Below are 11085 nucleotides of genomic sequence, written 5' to 3' on the forward strand. Positions count from 1 at the left end.
AACTTTTTTTGTTTTCTTTTTTGTACCAGATTAACTTCTATGCAGTGAACTCCAGAAAAATTCATTTGGAAGTATTGTATTCTCCTCCTAAAAGCAATCCCGGGCTTTATCCACTCCGGAGAAGCCTGTGTTTTTCTTGAACATGTATTTTCTTTCTTCCCCCTCTCTAAGTTTCCATTCAGTAAAAACTGCCTTGCTTCACTTATTTCATCTCCTGAAATTCTCTGCTGTAAGGGAAAGAGACAAACCAAGGACATCTGTTATGCTAGGACTGGCTTTCCTTTCTTGAAAGAGCAGTTTTTTACTCCAGCCTGAGTCATGGCTCCTTGAGAAATAGGGTGGCAGGTATCATCTCTCAGTACAAAACAAGCGGACTCGAAGAGCAACTTGATGACGGCCCTGTGGAGCTGGCAAGATTTGAACATCTGCGCTGTGTACTTGCTTGCAGCAGATCTTACCAGCCCTGACCCAAGCCAGGCATTTTTCAGAGTGCTAGTGGCCAAGGAAGGTCCAGCAGAAAGGTGGAAGCACTCTTTCTCAAGTCCTCCCTAGCTCCCCACTTTATGGAACTACTAGCAACAATACTTCTTGGTAATCTACCTCCACAGTGCAAAAACATCGCACCCGCATGGCAAAGCCTGGCAAGCTCCCTGTGGCGTATTCAATATGCGTATTCAATATGCCAAATACAGTAACAAGTCTCACAATTTGTTGTGAGACGTTACTGGTGCCCGCTTGAGCAAATTGATGAACAACAGGAGGACAGTGCTATATACCTATGTTTGTTACAGTACTTAGTGGTACAACAGCCAAGATATGGAAACAACCCCAAAACCCAACTACCAATGAATGTATATCAATAAGTTGTACACAGTAGAGCACCTCTTGGGTCCTGCCAATAAGTGGCACTTACAGAATCCCAGAGGTACACAAAGGAATGAAATCAAGATAGTTATTCCAGGGCTAGAAATAACACAGCGAGTAAGGTTCTTGCCTTGCACTTAACTGAGCTGGGCTTTCGATTCTTGGCACCACATATTGTCCCCAGGCACCATTAGGAGTGATCCCTGAGCACAGTTGGGTGTGACCCAAAATCACACAAAAAAGATTTATTGCCTGACTGGATTATGGGTTAACTGCATTTCCTGTCACAGCTCTGTTTGACAAATTTATTATTTTTTTAGTTGAATCACCGTGAAATAGTTAAAAAGCTTTCATGTTTAAGTTTCAATCATATAATAATCAACCATCCCTCCACAAGTGTACATTTTCCACTACCAATGTCCCCAGTATCCCCTCCCTCACCCCATCTCTCCCCCTGCTTCTATGGCATACAATTTCCCTCATACTCTTTTGAGGCATTATGGTTTTCAATATAGATACTGAGAGGCTATCATATTTGGTCCTTTATCTACTTTCAGCACATATCTCCCTGTTTGAAGAATTTAACATCCTCCTGCCTCTGGAAGAAGGGTAGCAATGGTGCCCCAAAACCCCATATCTAGCCCTGGAATGCTTCACTATCACCTGTTGGTTTCTCTTAACCAGTATATAACTGAGTTAAGAAAATCAACCCATGCATCTTCCCAGGTAGACCAGAACAGGATGACAATTCAGAATGGGAGCAAGCTGATTCCCCTTTCTGCCTTTAGGCACAGCAGCCTGAAGCCACACCCAACAACCTCCAACATAGAAACAGCCCAGCTCCACAACCGAACCTCATCAAGCTGCCAAGCCACCAGATCATTCCAGCTCCATAGCTTTTGGCCATGTCACAGTATTCTCAGCCCAGTAAAATCAGAGCAAATCTGATGGGAAGGTTGCATAGAAGACCAAGCTCAATGAGCAAAACAGTAACAAAGAAGGCTCAACTAGCACCAACCAGCCCAATAAATCTTCAATGACTTCAGTAACACCATTTTGATATAGCAATTATCACAAATTAACTTTTATTGATCTAAGCTTTGATAATTCCACTTGTCTTTGTATTGTAACAAACAATATGAAGTAAATTTTGTGTGCCTGCTAAGGTGGCAGGCTAGGGTGGTGGGTGGGAAACTGGACATTGGTGGAGGGAAGATCACACTGATGATGGGACTGGTATTGTAATATTTAATGCCTGAAACAACTGTATTATGAACAACAGTAAATCATGGTGTTATAATAAAATGCTTTTTAAAAAATTAAAAACAGAAAACAAATCCATCTGGTTTGTTACCAGAACATTCATCAATGGCTTCAATTCAAGTGCTTTAAAAAAAATTTTAAGAGGTCAGAGAGATAGTGTAGGGTTTAAGGCCTTAGAAGTAGCCAACTCCAGTTCAATCTTCAGTTCCCAGCACCACCTTGAGCACTGCCATGAGTGATCCTTGAGCACAAAGCCCAGAAATATCCTGAGCACTGCCAGGTATGGCCCCAAAACTTGATTTGGAAAGTCTAGTATATGCTAGCAAAGTCCTTACTTCCCCATAGGGTCATTTAATCCATTTATGGCACAGACAGTATTTTGTGGGCTCCCCATCTCAGCTCCAGTAATAAACCTTTCTTTTTCTATGGGGAGGAATGCGAACCAGAGAAAGGAATTTGTTGTTAACTGCAAGTTAGTCAGGAGCTCTGGCAAAAACAGCATCTAGTTTTTGTGGATAAATCTATAGCGTGGATACAAGTGGCCTAAACAGCACTTATGAGTGGTTATGAAGAAAGATTCGTAACTCTGATTTTACTGGGCTGAGTTCCTCTGGGACTCAGTGAATACCATGTTAGAGGGATATATAAAGTGTTTCAAAAGGACATAGAAGAAAAAGACAACTAAGGACTAAAGTGACAGCTAAACTGCATGAAAGATAATTAGGATGAGAAGTCAGGGGAAGGGTTTCCAGTTAGTGAGAACCAATGCAATGAAGTCTGCAGTAGGACAGGTCAGCAGGCAGCTAGAGAAGTGGGTGTTTAGTGAGAGCAGTTCCATCTTTGAAAAATTTCTAGCTTTGAAAAATCCAACCTAAAAACTAGACAGGGGCTGGAGCGATAGCACAGCGGGTAGGGCGTTTGTCTTGCATGCATCCGATCTGGGTTCGATTCCCAGCATCCCATATGGTCCCCCAAGCACCTCCAGGAGTAATTCCTGAGTGCAGAGCCAGGAGTAACCCCTGAGCATTGCTGGGTGTGACCCAAAAAGCAAAAAATGAAAATAAAAACTAGACAAACATGCATATTTAATTCACTTGAAATATCCTTGTCACGAGGCCGATGTATTATAGCAAGCATTATTTTTAAAACAGAGAGGATTAAACCAGGTGAACTGGATGCTAATGAGACCTTAATTTTTGCATACCACTAGCAACAAATTAAAGATCACACACGTTCCACAGCAATGATGTAGGCACAGGACACTCCAGAGAGCAGTGGGATGGCCTGTGAATTGTAATGAACACTCTATGACTGAACAGTTGTTTATAGCTTTAGAATGATACATGATGTTTTTTGTCTTTGAACGGGATTTAGGTGAGACTTAAACTGGATTGCATAACTAGATTGCTCACATACATCATCATGTAACCATAATGCATACCTAAAAACATACAGGGGTTGGGGCTGGAGAGATAACACAGCAGGTAGGGCGTTTGCCTTGCACGCAGTCGCCCCGGGTTCGATTGCCAGCATCCCATATGGTCCCCTGAGCACTGCCAGGAGCGATTCCTGAGTGCAAAGCCAGGAGTAACCCCTGAGCATAGCCAGGTATGACCCAAAAATAAAAAAATAAAAAAACATACGGGGGAGGGGTGTGGGGGGAGGGGAGATGCAATGCTAATTATATTGTAAAGACCTGTTTGGGCAGGTAAATGAAGGCTAGGGTTAGGCTTGTGTAATGCTTAGGTGAGAAAGACTTTATTGCTCTTTTGTCTTTCACTCCTTCCTCTTGTTTTCCCAGAAGCAGCTCCATTTCTGTTGAGCTGTAGAAGAATCCTGTCTCACACTCATTTTCCCATCTCACTGCCTTTAAAATTAACCCTTATGGGTGTCAGAGATAGTACAGGGGGTAAGGCACTTGGCTTGTACACAGCAGACCAAGATTCAACCCCTGGCATCCCATGTGGTCCCCCAAGTACTGTCAGAAGTGATTCTTGCATACAAAGCCAGAAGTAACCTTGAAGCATTGCCAGCTGTGGCCCAAAAACCTAAAATACAATTAATTTTTATGGATCAGAGTCTTGCCTTGCATGCCATCTGCCCCACTCAGATCCCAGCCTTGAATACGGTCCCCAGAGCACCCTCCGGATGATCTCTGAGCAGGATCAGATGTCGCCTAAAAACACCAAAAAATTAACCTTCAACTACTGTAACAATTAGAGCTTTGCTCTTCTGCAATCTTTAACAGATGATTAGAGTGAAGAATTAACAGCTACAAACATTTCTTGACCTCAGCACTTCTCTAATTTGTTAAAAACTTATGTTGAAAACATATCCAACTGCAGGAGTGGTGAAAATAGGCAGATGAGCTCAGAAGTGGGGGGAGGGAGGATGGATTTTGTTAGACATCTGATGTGTCTGTCTGTCACAACTCTCTGGTTTGAGTACTACATATGACTAAGCATAGCAAATTACAGTTTTATCTGTTAGGTTAACTTAGCCTAAGAGATGGCAATTTTTAGGTCTAATTGAAAGGGATGAAGAATTACATGAGTTACTGGAGCTGTCACTGTCACTGTCACTGTCCTCCTGTTGTTCATTGATTTGCTTGAGCGGGCCCAGTAATGTCTCCATTGTGAGACTTGTTGTTACTGTGTTTGGCATATCGAACACATCATGGGTAGCTTACCAGGCTTTGCTGTGTGGGCGAGATACTCTCGGTAGCTTGTTGGGCTCTCTGAGAGGGGCGGAGGAATTGAACCCGGGTCGGTCGGGTTGGCCAAGTGCAAGGCAAATGCCCTACTGCTGTGCTATCACTTCAGCCCAATGCTTTTTATTTTTATAATGTTTTTTTTTTAATTTCCCTCTCTTTTTAGGTATGTACAGTAAGACAGGAAGACTGTGAGATAATAAAATGAATTCAGTGTGGAAGTGCAGGAAAATGGGAAAGGAAAAATCCTGACCTGGGATTTCTTGGTAAAATTGACTTAACTACTGAATGAGTCCATGAATGGCCTCTTTATTGGCCCCCAACATCAAAGTCTTAAGATTATGCTGCTGCTGGCCAGTATTATGGGTTGACCAGACAGATCAAACCTGATGTATTACATGTGACATACTAAAAGGAAATCAGTAAGTCATTACACTTTGGTATTACTGAATGGATTTGAATTTAAGAGTGCTGTTCATTCTGGTACTATGCTTTCTGATCCTGAATTTTGGGTCTACCATATGTAGCTGTGTCACATTTTTTTTTTTCATTTCCTTATCTGTACACAAATAGTAGTGCTTACCCATGGGGTGACTAACGGTTAAATGAATTCACTCGGTGCACATAAAGCTTTTGCAACTAATTCAATCAGGGTATTGGAATAAATGCTTTTTCAAGTATCTTTTATCAAGTCTGAATTGTCTCTCTGAAAACATGCCAGCTTGGCATGTGACTCAGTGGTAGACTACTTTTCATGCACGTGGATGTTGCTGAATTTGATTCCCAGAACTGCATACGATTCCCTGAGCACCATCAGGAGCAACTACTCAGCACAGATAGATGTGGCTCAAAGACAAACTGGGGAGAAAGATCCCAGTGTTCCCATTAAAATGGCCATTACTGGGCTGGAGAGATAGCATAGCGGGTAGGGCGTTTGCCTTGCATGCGGCCAACTCGGGTTCGATTCCTAGCATCCCATATAGTCCCCCAAAATCCGCCAGTAGTAATTCCTGAGTGCAAAGCCAGGAGTAACCCCTGAGCATTGCCAGGTGTGACCCAAAAATAAAATAAAATAAAATAGCCATTACTTAGTGCCCTGTTCTGAGGGTATAGAATCTTATAAATCTCGAAGGAGATCAACAAGCTGCAGAGATGCTTCCTGACCCCAAAGTCACTATTCTGTTAAAAATTTAACTCAAGCTGTGTCACCCCATTCAAACTTTTAGATATCCTGGACTGTGCAGTAGCAAATGCAGCATGCAACATACCATACTCTACACCACTGATATACCAGCAGTATCAACCACACTGGATGGGAAATAAAAGTAAAAGGGAGCCAGTCTCTATGACAATATTAAGTAAATAAATATTAAATATTACACAGGCTTAATCCGTAACAATGTGCTAATAATCTCTATACAAGTGCCATATGGCTCTAGGGTGAGGTACAACAATCTTCACAAACTTTCAAAGAAAATCTTCTAAAATCATTTTTAGCGAATTAATCATAACAAGCAATACAAAATAAATCACTTAGGGCCTGCTTATTGGGGCAGGCTTGGATGGTGGTTGGGAAAATTGGAAATAATGGTGGTAGAAAGTTGTAATGGTGGTGGGATTGGTGTTGGAATATAGAATGTAATAAATTGTGAACAAATTTATAAAAATCAAATTAAAAAGTGGCAAGTCTACCCAACATCTTACAGTCTTCATGGAACACTGAGGAAACTGATGGAATGGTCATTGACTTGGAAAAGCAGTTTTATACAGACTAAAGTTTTAGTACTTGATTTTTACCTAATGAAAATATTAACTTTATGGCTCTGAAATATAAGACAGGAAATTAAGGAACACTTCAACTGTGTAAGACAGTCCCATTCACCATTTGTATTAATGACTCAATCAAGAAATATTAAAATTATCTCTCAAAATATTGTGTCACTGTGCTTATACGTCACACATTAACCTGTTATTTTTCAAATTTTAGACCAGAACATCTAATGGTACTAACTTACCTAAAATTACATTCAAGAAAGCTCACTGAATGTATTTTAAAAGAACACTTTTCTAAAAGAGACTGCTTTTGCTTTTAACTATATTTTTTCCTCAAAGAACTGAAAAAGGGCTGGAGTGATAATACAGCAGGTAGAGCATTTGCCTTGCACGCGGTGGAACCGGGTTCGATTTCTTCGTCCCTCTCGGAGAGCCTGGCAGGCTACCGAGAGTATCCCACTCACACGGCAGAGCCTAGCAAGCTCCCTGTGGCATATTCGATATGCCAAAAACAGTAACAACAAGTCTCACAATAGAGACATTACTGGTGCCCGTGCAAGCAAATCGATCAACAAGGGGAGGACAGTGCTACAGTGCTACAGTGCAGAATTTAAAAAATGAAACAATTATAGGCAAAGATGTCCTTAAATAATAATGCAGATAAAGGTAAAAGGTAAAGGCCCTCCTGTTGATCGTCGATTTGCTCGAGCGGGCCCAGTAACGTCTCCATTGGAGACTTTGTTGTTACTGTGTCTGGCATATTGAATACATCACGGGGAGCTTGCCAGGCTCTGCCGTGCGGGCGAGATCCTCGGTAGCTTGCCGGGCTCTCCGAGAGGGGCGGAGGAATCGAACTCGGGTCGGCCATGTTGGCCGCTTGTAAGGCAAACGCCCTACCGCTGTGCCAGCTCGAGCAAATAATGCAGATATTGACCAATAAATGAATGGAATGCCAAATTCAACAAGGCAGAAAGATTCTAGGGGAAACATACTGCTGAAATTAAACACAACTTGGAAAGAACTGCTAAGTAATCTCTAAGGAACTATTTTGACTGCCACATTGTACCATTATACTAGAATTTTCTGTGTAGGGTGTGTATATACACACATACACATACACACACACCACATACCTTGTAAAATATCCCGTAAGGTCTATTTTTATGCAAATATTTTTTTTTTGCAAATATTTTATTTTACATCACGGATAACTTGCCAGGCTTTGCTGTGCGGGCGAGAAACTCTCGGTAGCTTGCCGGGCTCTCCGAGAGGGACGGAGGAATCGAACCTGGCTCGACCAGGCTGGCTGCGCGCAAGGCAAACACGCTGGGCTGGAGCGATAGCACAGCGGTAGGGCATTTGCCTTGCGCACAGCCAGCCCGGACGAGCTGGGTTTGATTCTCCTGCCCCTCTGAGAGAGCCTGGCAAGCTACCGAGAGTATCTAGCCACACGGCAAAGCCTGGCAAGCTACCCGTGATGTATTCAATATGCCAAACACAGTAACAACAAGTCTCAAAATGGAGAAGTTACTGGGCCCGCTCGAGCAAAATCGATGAACAATGGGAGGACAGTGATTTTATTTTAGAAAAAAAGTCTTCTGTTTATAAAGTTTGAGCTACAAATGTGAGTTACTGTTGTCCTGAAATTTATTGTACATTTACTTAGAAAAGAACTTTGGGGGTTGGAGCACTAGTAGAGTAGATAAGCCTTGTATGCAGTTGACCAGGGTTTTATCCTGGTACCACATATGATCCCAAGTCCCACCAGGAATGATCCCTGGGTGAAGAACCAGTAAGCCCTGAGCTCTGCAGGATGTGGCCCAGAAAATAGAACTGAACTTTGTAACTTCAGGTGGGATGCTGATTAGTACTAATTTTTGCAAACTACTGAGAAAGTTAACAATGCTACTGGAAATTTATTCTAGTTCTCTTACACCCATAATGTCCACAATTACAGGTTCTTACCTATCCTGTGCCATCTACCTACAGCCCAAGTGCATTTTTGGGTACAGGAATAGAGGGCAGGAAATCCTCTAAAAGTACGTTTTAAACCCGAGACCCCAAGTCGCTGCCCACGAACAGCCTCTCTGGCTCCTGATCAAGCTGCTTAATGGCCATCCCGGAGACTCAGAAACAAGTCTCGGAACCCAACGGCTTTTGGCAGAAACGCATCTGGTCCCCGCAGCAGGACCAGCCAGCCCTTTCCTCCCTGCTCCAATAAGACCCCAAGTCACCATCCACAAATAGCCTCTCTGGTTCCTGATCAAGCTGCCTAATGGCCATGATCCTAGAGGCTCAGAAACAAATCTCAGAACCCAGCAGGTTTTTGCAGAAATCCCTCCAGATTTGTTAAAATTTTGGAATTCCAAAATCACGTGGCCACGAGACATGTTATTCATAATCAGCAATAGAAAGCAAATTGTCTACTGTTGCCTTTTCAGCAGATCTGTGCGTTGGGGTAAAATCCCAAATAATAATGGTGGCACTGGTGTCAAAATGTAATCAGAGCAGAGTAATGAGGAAATCATCTGCTCCACAGGTAGAAGAAGGGTGTGGGATGGAGGGTATACTGGGGTTTTTGGTGGTGGAAAATGGGCACTGGTGAAGGGACGGGTGTTTCATCATTGTATGACTGAGAGTTGAACCTGAAAGCTTTTTAACTGCTCTCATGGTGATTCAATAAAAAAAATTATAAAAAAGGAAAAAAAATTAAAAGGTGGAGTTCATGCCTAGCCTAATCAATGGCTGAATAAAAACAGCAATATTCCTACATTAAAAAAAAAAGTAATGTTTGTGGACCAGAGAAAGAATACAGCAAGTATAGAATGCTTGCTTTACATGTGGCCAACCTGGGTTTGATCTCACCATCCCATCTGGTTCCCCAAACAACCACATCAGAATTCCTGAGTGCAGTAGGAATAACTTCTGAACATTACTGGGTATGGCCTCAAAACCAAATATAATTTTAAAAAATTTTAAGAAATCAGAGCAATATACAGCAAGTAAGGCATCTGCCTTGTACACAGCTGACCCAGGTTTGATCCCACCATCATATATGGCCCCGAGCCCTGCCAGGAGCAAGCCGAGCATCACTGGGTATAGCCAAAATAAAAAAAAATTAAAAACAAAGAATGTCATTTTTTAAAAAACAGCTATCCTTGGAAGCTAATATATTTGTCAAAGTATTAACACAACTTGGTTAAAAAAAATAGGAATTTAAACATTTTAGAGGGCTCAAGAAATGGCTGAAAGGTTTGATCAAAATGGTTTGATCTCAGGCTTTGCATGCAGGAGTTCAGGTTCAGTCACCAAATGGTTGATCCTCCAAGTACCACCAGTTAGGTAGTTAGTCCTGAGCCAGCACCCCCACCAGGCAAAAAAAAAAAAAAAAGGGTACAATATGTGGCTTGAACAGTTATTATGGAAAACTGTAGAAAACCTGAAGGCATATTCCATACAATGCCACATTAAAGTCTTAATAATGTGGCCAGTTAAGCACATAGTATGAAGCTTTTAAGTGACCAAGTTGATAAAGATGTAAGTGTAACTGAGGCCAGAGTTAGCTCAACAGGCTTGGCATGCTAGAGGCCTGAATTTGATCCCTAATACCAAATCCAGTTAAGACCTAAGAATCACTGGGTATGCCTCAATCCCTCAAATGTTACTGTAATAAAAGTATATTCAATGTAGGGCTAGATGATATAATGGGTAGGGCACTTGCCTTGCAAGCAGTCAAGTGCTAACCCAACACCCCATAAGAGTCCCTGGCAAGAGTGAGTCCTATGTGAGATAGTGCCAGCAACTGAACTTGCAGCATCAGTATTTTGTAAAGGCAACTTTTGTCACTAAGCTATCCCTGGATCACCCTTCCTCTCTTACAAATCTTACAACTGTTAAGTCTTCAACTTCAATGCAACCAAATCAGTCCACTACTATTTCCAGGTGTGCAGAATAAAAGTTAACCTAACTTCTTCTTTAGAAGAACATTATTACCTTCTTAACTGGGGGGTGGGGGGGTGTTATTTTTAGGTCACACTTTAGTGTTCAAGGAACCATGCAGTGCTGCAGGCTCAAATTTGGGTCTCTCTCATGCAGAGAATGCTCTCAACTAGTTGAGCTATCTCTCCAGCATAATTATTTTTAATAAGGAAATTATACACCTGAGCTTCATATTTCGCTCTTCCTGGATAATTCTTTGCTAGTATTTAAGATTTTAGACCAAACCTTTCCAATTTCATTGAATATCACTATCAAAAATATTGTTAGGATGAGCTAGTAAATAGCAGTACAGCAAGCAAGGTACTTGCCTTGCTTGTGGCTGACCTGGGTTTGATCCACAGCACTAAATGTGGTCCCCAAGCTACTTCAGGAGTTGATCCCTGAGCACGGAGCAAGTAGGCCTGAGCATCTTGGGTGTGCGTCACTCACCGCCCCCCCAACCGCGCGCCCCCAAATTATATCATTAGGAGACCCAG

The sequence above is a fragment of the Sorex fumeus genome, unplaced genomic scaffold (genome assembly GCF_029834395.1).
Source record: "Sorex fumeus unplaced genomic scaffold, SorFum_2.1 ptg000047l, whole genome shotgun sequence".
Classification (NCBI taxonomy): Eukaryota; Metazoa; Chordata; class Mammalia; order Eulipotyphla; family Soricidae; genus Sorex; species Sorex fumeus.